The sequence below is a fragment of the Lynx rufus genome, unplaced genomic scaffold (genome assembly GCF_022079265.1).
Source record: "Lynx rufus isolate CCGP_SWC_20201006 ecotype Redwood Valley unplaced genomic scaffold, mLynRuf1.p SCAF_14, whole genome shotgun sequence".
In the NCBI taxonomy this organism is placed as follows: Eukaryota; Metazoa; Chordata; class Mammalia; order Carnivora; family Felidae; genus Lynx; species Lynx rufus.
Genome location: NW_025814828.1, coordinates 9,579,391 through 9,590,027, shown reverse-complemented (window position 1 = coordinate 9,590,027; position 10,637 = coordinate 9,579,391).

The window sequence follows — 10,637 nt, the reverse complement described above, 5'->3', positions numbered from 1 at the left end:
GTGGCTCTCGGTGGGAGATCTCCCAAGGGGAAAGCCTAAGACTGTCACACCGAGACCGGGACTTGAACGCATGACCTACACTCAGCCAATCAGAAAGCCCCAGTAATGACTGGGCATCATGACGGAGGCTGGCATGAGATTATTCTCGGTGGTGGAGTTGGGCCCTTAAAGGTTGGAGGGAGGGGGGGAGGCCAGGAGTAGCGGTGCTGGAGGTGAGGCCCTGACCAAAGCAGAGTGTGATTTTGGCCTTGTGCTTGGTTATGAGGCCCACTGTCAGTTCTTCCTTTTTCTCTGAGTCCGATCTCTCCTTTTTCTGGTGATTATGTGAAGCAGCCAGGTCCTCCTCAATTCCTTTTGGCTTGCGTTATGCAGAGCTGGATTCTATATTTTATTTTATTTTTATTTTATTTTTTTAAATGTTTCTTTCCAAAGGAGAGAGAGACGGAGCGTGAGTGGAGGAGGGGCAGAGAGAGAGAGAGAGAGAGAGAGAGACAGAATCCGAAGCAGGCTCCAGGCTCTGAGCTGTCAGCACAGAGCCCGACGCAGGGCTTGAACCCACGAACCGCGAGATCAGGACCTGAGCCAAAGTCGGACGCTCAACCGACTGAGCCACCTGGGCGCCCCTGGATTCTATATTTTATAAACAACAATCTTGACGGCCTGTGTCATTGTAGAGCGACCATCCGAGGGATACTTAGAATAGCCTGAGTTCTAAGGAATAATAAATAATTTAGGGCAAAGACTTGCATGAGTATTTGTAGTACTAGTAACAAGGCTTATGAGTCCCCAGGCAAATTCACAGTTTTCTAAATCGCAATCTTAAGCATTTATCTTGTCTTCTCCGCGTTCCATCCTCACCCTCGAAGTTCAGTGTGTATGTGAAGAGCCCCCCCCATGATCAAGGCTGGGCATAACACGCGGTGTAACCAGCATGCAGTTTGCACGGAGGGCTAGAAATACAAAATGTCTACTAGTCAGCTCACGGCCTGTCGCAGAGGGAGTGAGCGAAGGCTCTGTTCTAAACCATCCCCGTGATGCCTCTGCTAACACACGTGCCTTACCTTCCTAAACACCAGCACGGGCTTTTATGCCAGCGACGAAACGTGCAAACAGACCACAGGGTTTTAAGGTACACTCTAGTTGATCCAGGCGTTTATTGTTGGCTACGAATTTGCACAGCCGAACGATGACATAAAAATCCCACGTTTATACCAGCCAAGGAAAAAAAGCCAGAATCAACATAAACAGCCACCAGAAGGGAACTGGTTAAAGTAGGCTATCGCCATATGACGGGCTACCGCGCAACCATGGAATAAGGCAAATGTACACGTAATAATACACAAGGATGCCCGAGGTATCCGGGGTTGTCCGGGGCAGATGTGCAGCGCCAGCCTATTTTATCGGTGGGTATGTTTCCGCTCACAAGGTTGCTGAGGAGTTAATGGGCCTATTTATAAGTGGCGTAAAAACTCTTCTGGAAGCTCATATAAGGTAGCGTTATCCCTGCGAGGAATAGCGACTGAGAAAAGGTAAACTGTGGCTGGCTTACCCATCCCGAGTCCATGTTATTTTTAGAATTGTTTTTCAAAAGGTCAAAAATGCTCGGATTGTACTAGAAAGAAAACACCGATTTAAATCTGTGGACTATTCAGGAAACTCGTCCAAATTAGTGTTACTTGTAACTAGCGTGATGAACGGACTGCGCTGATTTAGAGCAACACTGATTTGAAGTGCTTCGTAATTCTGATGTTATGGGACTAAGCTATCACCTCTGGGTTTTTATGGTGTTTGAAGATCATCTCAGTAGTTGACATGGTGAACGCTAACGGCCAAAGATGACCTCTGTGTCTCTGTTCCTTCTGTGTTGATTGACTCGTCCGGGTTCGTGAATCCTGACCCACCTGAAATCTGAACAGAATAAACTGGTGATTCAGAGGCGGCTCGATACTAAACACTGATGATGTCTGAATGACTGGTCCTCAATCATTTTACGTCAAAAAGAAGACGGCAAAGCTCTCCAAACAAGGTACCTTTTGAAAAACCATCTTGGGGACGGCCATAGGTAAATGCAGAAAAGTCTTCTTAGCCAAAATGTCATCAGGGGCCCATATCTGATTATCCATATTCTGGCTGGTGGACATTTAGCAAGGTACGAGGGGCGTGGTCGCCAGAACTATGGCAGCCAGGCCATTTCGATTCAAGGACTTTCCGACATGTCACCAGGCTGCAGAGTAAGTTAGGCCCCAGCGTCTCATTCCTGAGGTGGACAGACCTTGATAGTCAGCTGAGACAGGGATGACCAGGCCCGAGAAAACGCTTCTCGCGTAGGAGACTCGACAGTGACAAATTACAGAAACGCCGCGTAGCCTAAAAAGCCAACTAGGCTCAGAGACAGTAGCACTTTACTCTACGGATGTTCGTCCGTGTCTATGGATACGTGTTCGTGCCTTTCAAATTTAAATTCAGACCCCATGGTTGTCATATCCAAAATGGCTCCTATGGGAAACTTTTAAGGCACTCCAGGCCTACAGTCCCCACATCCTGAGAAGACCCCAGAAACTCTTAATTTCTCCAGGAGTCTATTCTTGAACTGTGGTGGCCAGAGGTCAAACCATTCGAGTCTATGGTAGCCACGAGAATCTGGACCCGAAGCTCAGGACAGTCGGTCAATGTAGTAGCTGCTTTAGCAGTTTGAATTCACATCAAGGACAGGACTCTCTGGAGCCCTTGAGTCAGCAGATCTTCTGATTCTTCCATGGCTGCCCTGTGTATAATTCTATACTAGAAGATACGATCAAAGTCAACTTTCCTCGGCAGACTTTTCAGCCAGTCCAGAGCTGAAGCTGTATGACAACAACATGCTAGGTAGTCTGGGAGTGTAGCTTTCGCCTTGGAGCTGGATGACAGAGGCTATGCGGGCCCAGGGCCATAATTTAAAACTGGTGTGGGGGAGGGGCGCCTAGGTGGCTCAGTCGACTAAGCCTCCAACTCTTGATTTCGGTTCAGGTCATGATCTCACGGTTCGTGAGTTCCAGTCCCGCATCCGGCTCCACACTGACGGTGCAGAGCCTGCTTGGGATTCTCTCTCTCTCTCTCTCTCTCTCTCTCTCTCTCTCTCTTTCTCCCTCTCTCCCTCTACTTCTCCTCTTTCTCTCTCAAAAATGAATAAACAAACTTAAAAAGAAAATTGGTGTGGGGGACATGTGAGAATGAGCAGGGAGGAAGAGGGTGCAGGGAGCAGATTATCGTGCTGCTAAGAGGCACGTTTCCAGATTCAAATGGAGGGAATACGAGGAATTTTGATGCCAAGATATATAAAGATTAATGGCAAAAATCAGTACTCTTTTCATTTTCCAAACTATCGTTCCACCGTCTTTGTGGGCAACTGCAACCTCAAAACCTACCCTAGTGTTGCGCGTCATTTCGAATTTATCTGTCATGAGTTGCTCGGATCAACAAAGGGGGATCAGGGAAGTTTCATTTAAGTTTCGGCAAGAACCTTAATGGCATAACAAAAACCTCGCAGGGGTGGGAAGCAGAGAGACCACAATGGGGGCGGTGCTCTGACCCCAGAGCATAAACAGTAAGGCACACGAAGACACTTGGAGCTCGTCCGGCTCTGGCAAACAGCCCTTTTTGTCTTTGAAGCCCTCAGTGACATTGTTGAAATACATCTTCAAAAACAGGAAGCTGTGTGATTTTTGATTTTCTGGCGACCTCGCCCTTTCTTGTGAACTGCGAACCGGACCATGAGCTTTGATTCACAGTAGAGGCTGGAGGTAGAAACAAAAGTATTTCCTTTTCACCTAAATGTCCATGTTTTCAGAAGCAGCGATGAGGCTAAGCCGTAAGGTGCCCAACAGGCATTCCTGAAACGAGATGGAGGTGCGTCTAGCTTTAGTTTGGGTTTGTAGCTAGAACGGGGAGGAGAATCCGCCTTGATGAGAGGAGAAATTCGGTCCGTGAGCAGGGATGTACTAGATAATTAGCCATCCCAGGAGGCGATGACTGATTTGTCAGAACACGACAGCAAATGCTTATAGAAATATAACGGAGTATCTGTTTCTTCATCTTTACATCGAGGAAGTTGACCTAGAACAGGGGTCGAACAACTTTCTGTAAAGGGCCTGATAGTAAATAAAAGGGTCCTTTTTTTCTGGCCAGTCTCTGTCGCAACGACTCCAGTCTAGACGATACGAAAATGAACGGGCATAGCTGGGTGCCAATAAAACTTTATTTACAAACAGGTGGCAGCGGGCTGCATTTAGCCTGTGAGCCACAGTTTGGTGACCCCTGATCTAGATGATTATCCTTCATTCTCCCTGACCAGTGAGGCATCTTTCTGAGCGACACAAGAGCAGCGAAAATACCAGCATGCTGTGTTCCTCCCTTGCACTGACTTCTTCACGTCAACTCGCATTCTAAAACATGGCGGCCCTCAAGGGAGGAGCTCTCCGTTTCCCTCTCTGCCTCTCGATCTTTATCCACTGCATTCTGACTTCCCCAGACAGGGCTTCACAAACTACCAAGGTGCCCTTCACGTGGTCAAGGCTGGGCGTGGCCATCCAAGCCTCAACATTCTGGACTCCCATGAGGTCTTTGAATTTACTGACCTCTCCATAACTCTTAAAATCCTGGACCCAGTCCTCCAGCCTATCCTTTTGCCTCTGCCTGCCGCATCAAGGTCTGTACCACTGCCAAGGTCAGCCCGAGCCCCCGCCAGTGTCGTTCTCCACGAGACCTGTCAGGCGTCCCCTCTCTCCTGATTATTTCCCTGAGATAACTTGGATGACTGTACCTTCATCTGCCCCAATCCCAAAGCTGGCAATCTTGGAGTCATCTATGACCCCTCACCTTTGACCTGCAAGCCGGTCGCTTCACACAGGACCTGCCCCTTCCCCGGCTCCCTGAATCGGTCCCTTGTCATCCCCTGGATGTAAAAAGTGTCTTTCCGTTGAAGGACCCAGAAAGGCATTTAGATGACTGAATGAAGCTCTCTGAAAAATGGAAATCAGAAGCTAAGGAGAAAAACCACTTCTTTGAGAAGAGCCGAGTAGTGGCATGGAGACAGGTGACAGGACCACCAGACAGAAGTTTCATGGGCTGTAGGTGCTTCTCCCTTCAAAGAGCCCTTCCTCTACCAAAATATATATGTATATATTCAAAGTTAGGTTTTAGGACTATGTTGCTTTGATGGGGAGTACAGTCCGGGCTGGATCATATTAGTTTTCTCCCTTCCGATTTTTCGAAGAAATCGGAATCATTTCATGGGTCCTTAGTTCGGTACCTAATGGAGAAGTCACTGCTGGGCATATTTGTTATCAGATGTTACTAAAAGCACAAGAAGTTCTTTTAAAAAAAAACCTCATCGTGGAAAACATTTCCTGTCTTAAACTGTTTATCCCTCTTTTTAAAGAAAGACGTAACTAATGTCTGCCAACAAGAAATGCGGATGTATTGGAATTATGTTTATCCATAAAATATAATATTTGGTGGCGTTCCTAGATTCCGATATAAGGGTGAAAAACAACCTTGTAATATTTCAAGATGCGTGATTAATCTTAGGGGGAAATCAGCCTTCTGATTTCGCTGTTCTTTTTGTTTTTCTCGCTTTACAATTGACAAAAATTACATATGTTTAAGGTACGCCACATCTTGTTTTTGGGGTCTATTGACATTGGTAAATGATTGCTACGGTCAAGCTAATTAACACGTCCATCACCTCGCCTAATGACCATTGTTCTTGTTCTGTTTCCTACTGAGGACACTTAGGATCCACACGGCAAATTATAAGTATACAATACAGTATTTTTTTTTTATTTTTTTTTTATTTTTGTGACAGAGAGAGACAGAGCATGAACGGGGGAGGGGCAGAGAGAGAGGGAGACACAGAATCGGAAGCAGGCTCCAGGCTCTGAGCCATCAGCCCAGAGCCCGACGCGGGGCTCGAACTCACGGACCGCGAGATCGTGACCTGGCTGAAGTCGGACGCTTAACCGACTGCGCCACCCAGGCGCCCCACAATACAGTATTTTTGACTCCAGTCCCCATGCCATACGTTACATCCCCAGAACGTACTCATCCTACAGACCTGAAACCTTGTACGTGTTGCTCAACATCTCCCCATTTCCCCCCACAGCCCCAGGCAGCCACTCTGTTTTCTGCTTCAATGAGTGCCACTCCTGCAGATTCCGCACAGAAGTGATTTCATGTAGCATTTGTCTGTGTCTGGTTTATCTCATGTAGCATAATGTCTTCCAGGTTCATCCATGTTGTCCCAAATGGAGCAGGGTTTGCTCTTTTTTTTTTTTAAGACTGAATCATATTCCTGTGTGTGTGTGTGTGTGTGTGTTAGTGGTACAACGAATGTGGGGGTACACATAAGTCTTTGAGATCCTGATTTCATTTCCTTTGGACACAGATCCCCCCAAGTGGGATCACTGGATCATACGGTAGCTCTATTTTTTAATTTTTTGAGCAATCCCCATAGAGTCATCCATGATGGCTGTACCAATCTACATTCCCACCAATAGTGCACAAGGGTCCCTGAGAAAATAAACGGGGGGGGGGGGGGGAGGGCGCCTGGGTGGCTCAGTTAAACATCCGACTTTGGCTCAGGTCGTGATCTCAACGGTTCCTGAGTTGGAGCCCAGTATCCGGCTCTGTGCTGACAGCTCAGGGCCTGGAGCCTGCTTCGGATTCTGTGTCTCCCTCTCTCTCTGCCCCTCTCCTGCTCATGCTCTCGCACGCTCGCTCTCTCTCTCTCTCTCTCAAAAATAACTAAACACTAAAAAAAAAAAAAAAAAATTAAAAAGGAAAAGAAAAGAAATAGTGAAATGTCTATTTGTGCCCTGACAATGAAACGAAAGCCAGCTATCGCCTCTTTGGCTACTACTAGAGAAGGCATCGATCTCAAGCAAAATCTCTCTAGATTTTCCGTTCTGCAAATCAATTGAACGTGTTGCTTCGTATCCCGATTTATTTGGACGAGCCTTGTGGTTCGCCCAGCCGGCATGTGTGGGCATAAACCTTAGGCCAGGAACTGTGCTAGGTCTGGCTGTACCACGGTAAGTACGTAGCTTCTATTTTAATGGTGACATTCGACACTGTGGAAATTGACCTATCATAGATTATTCAGGAGCTGCTGTCCGCACAGTCACTGCAATTGTGCGGGACAACACGGTTAAACCGTGGCTCTGACAAGGCAAAAGTGATTGCTACTTTGCCTTACAAGGCATTTTACGCTTCCTGGTGGGGTGGAGGAGGGTGGGATTCCGAGGCAAGTTCATCCGTGTGCCTTGCTAAGTAATGATTACGTTTGGATGACACCTCAGCTTCTCTCAAGAGCGAGGAAGGTAACGCATGTTTTAGGCCCAAGTGTCTCCAAGGGGTTTTGCGAAACACGGGAGACTATTCAGTTTCTATAAAAACAACACGGGTCCATTCAGGATCTGAGGCAGCCTGCTGTCTTTAACATGAGACTAGGAGCTCGAGCCCTTTATTGGATGCATGACCTTCTGTGAGGAGCTTAGTTTCTGATTTAGAATCTCTCTCAGGATTGTCCCCGGAAGCAGACGGCCCGCGTGTCAACGGCCCCGGGCCAGAGGGGACACTCATCAGACGTCCGCCTCCTCACTCATTGCAGACAACCCCACCCGCATCATCAACAGTTGTCTCTGATGCACTTTGGAATCAACTGCCATGCAGGTGTCTGATTCACCGGGAGGGCGGGGGCACAGCCTGTGGTGGGGGCGGGGGGGGGGGAGGTGGCTACAAAGAAATTACTTTGACTAAGAAGCCCGAGCTAAGCTGACGGTTGCCACAGACGGTGGGGAGGGGGAGGGGGCCTCAGTCTCAGCCCTGTTGACATTTAGGGACAGATAATTCTGGGGGGGGGGGGCTGACCTGTGCACTGTGGCGTGTTTAGCGGTCTCCCTGACCGCTACCCACTGGAGGCCCCCACCCCCAAGTGTGACAACTGAAGCAGCCTCCAGACCCTGCCAGATGTCCCCTGGAGGCCGAGACGGGCCCCAGTCGAGAACCGGTGACTTAGATGATCGGCGTCTGCCCCCGAGACCTGCCAGATGGTCCTGAGAACCAAATGAGAGTACGGGAAAGTGAAACCACCCGGTAGAGCCTGCAGCCCCAGGGGCTCCGGGTGCCGCCTGCACGGGCCCATCCCTGGGGAGAGGCCCACATCCTGAGGCCCAGGCCGCCTCCCGCTGCAGCCCCCCCAGGAACCCGGCGGGTGAGGACGCAGGCAGCCGTGTGCTGTGGGGCTCCCCGAGGGGTTCTGGGCCACAGCAGCGTGGGGAACTCTGCTCTGAGCAGATGTGGCGTTGACTCACGTGCGGACAAAGGCAGCATTTGCACACGGCCACCGAGGGCCGGCTATGCTGGTCCGTGCTGGGGGGGGGGGGAAGGGAGACCCGCCAAGATCCTGTTCTTGCCCTCCAGGGACTTCCGATCTAGTTGGAAAGACTCCAGGACAGGCCACTGAGAAGAGCCCTCCTCGAGTTTGCACAGAGGAGAGGAAGGGGGGACACTTTCGAAGCAGATAAACGCTTTCGTGGAGCCTGATGATGCCAGAGCCCGAGTTCGGGCAAAAAAGGTGGCCAAGAGTCTAAACATTGGAGAAAAGGCTGACACGTAAGGCAACACAAAACAGTGAAACAGCTAGAGGATATTGGGTAGCGGAAACCCCCATCCCTGCACCACCAGCCCGGTCAGCTCAGTCGGCAACGTCCGCTGGGCCGGCAGAGCCGAAATGGCTCCTTCAGGCTACAGGGTGGGGATGCTCCCAAGTCTTTAGACCAAAAGCGACGTCTTAGACTTCTAGACGCTTTCACACTGAGTGCTAGGTTTGTTTTTCTGACATTTTATGAAAAATTGCAAATATAGGGGCAAATATAGGGGTGGCTCAGTCGGTTAAGCGTCCGACTTGGGCTCAGGTGGAGATCTCACGGTTGTGGGTTCGGGCCCTTCATCGGGCTCTGTGCTGACAGATTGGAGCCTGCTTCAGATTCTGTCTCCCCCTCTCTCTCTCTCTCTCTCTCTCTGCCCCTCCCCTGCTCGTGCTCTGTCTCTGTCTCTCAAAAAATAAAATAAAAGACGTTAAAAAAATAAATCAGTCCGACATCTGTTGACAAGCATTTTGGTTATTTGTTAGTCAGGTCACATAACTGAGTGGAGCGCGGGTTGGGGGTGGGAGGAGTCAGGCCTCCAGTTGTTAGAAACCGAGTCTCCAAATTACTATACTTATCCTAATAACTCTTGAGAAATAGCCTTTGAATTTGCTTAAACATTTCCTGTGGTCTTCGCAGATAACCTCTAGTGGGGGAAAAAAAAAAAATTGAAGTGTCCATATTGGCCCTCAACGCTTTGGTTAGTTAACAAAACCCATGTGAAAAATGTCTTGGGGCTTCCTCAGCCCAGAGGCGCCTCAAATAGACTTCCTCACTTCACCGAGGCCCAGAGATTTGCATACTGAGTTGTTTCTTTTTGAGAGACATCTCACAAACACCGCAGCTGGGAAAAGGGGCAAACCGCCCCGTCTGAGAGCGTACAAGAATTTCTTCAGGGTTTTGTGACTTGAACGCTCGGTGTTCTTAAAAGAACGCTTGGAGCCCGTGGAACACCGTAGAATCCTCTTTGGTTCATTTCCAGATGGTCGTGCCTGACAAGGAGCAGTTCTGGGACCCTCATTTGTGCACACCTGCCATCTCATCCTGCTTTGTGAGGGAGAACGTGTCCTTGGTTTGGCATTCTTTTAAAGAAAATCGAGATAGCATTGAATTCTTAGCCGAAGATCACTAGCTGGTGTGTGTGTGTGTGTGTGTGTGCGCGCGCGCGTGTCTGATTACGGGGTTTGCAAGTTGTATGGGTCCAGAGTTTGAAACAGAGGGAACCCTGAGGCAATTCTGGTTCAAAGTTACCCAAGATGTCTCATTGGCTAATTAGGGTGCCCAGTGGGCGGTGGGGAAATGAGGAGAGCTGGTGGTGTTTAGTGTCAGGACTCGGGGATTCCCCGCGGGCTACTGAGGCCTCTTGGGTAAGAAGGCGAGCTGACTTCAAGGGCAAAGATGGCTGCCAAGCCAGCCGTGCCCTGTGGGTGGAGCCGCCGCTGTGCCTAAGGCAGGAGCCCATGTTGGGGCGGAGAGAGTTGTCTGGGACGAGCCAGTAGGGCGGTCAGAGGGGTAGGGACCCGGAGGGGACGATGAGGAAGCAGGCCCAGGCGCACCACACAGAGGTGGAGAAAGAGCTAGAGACACCATCGTCCCTGCTCTCTGAGGCCGGGGACCCTCACATCTCCCAGCCCACCATTTTAGGCAGACACTGGGCCCAGTGGAGTAGGAAAGTCCCGGATAGAGTCAAATCCATCGTCAGCATTTCTAGTCTAAAGAGGGGAAAAGGCTTTGCAGGAATTTTCCAGCAGAGGAGACAGGCCTAAGTCTGTAGCTAAGGGGCCGCGTGTGGGTTGTTCCTTTCTGCCCGACTGAAGACACAGGGTACCACTGGCGGTCAGAGGCTCGTGGCCCTGGGGTCCATCTGGAAAGCAGGAGAGGAAAGGCATGGGCGACGGGTCAGCACCGGGGGGGGGCTCCTGCAGTGAAAGAGCGGGTGACGACCAGGTATGA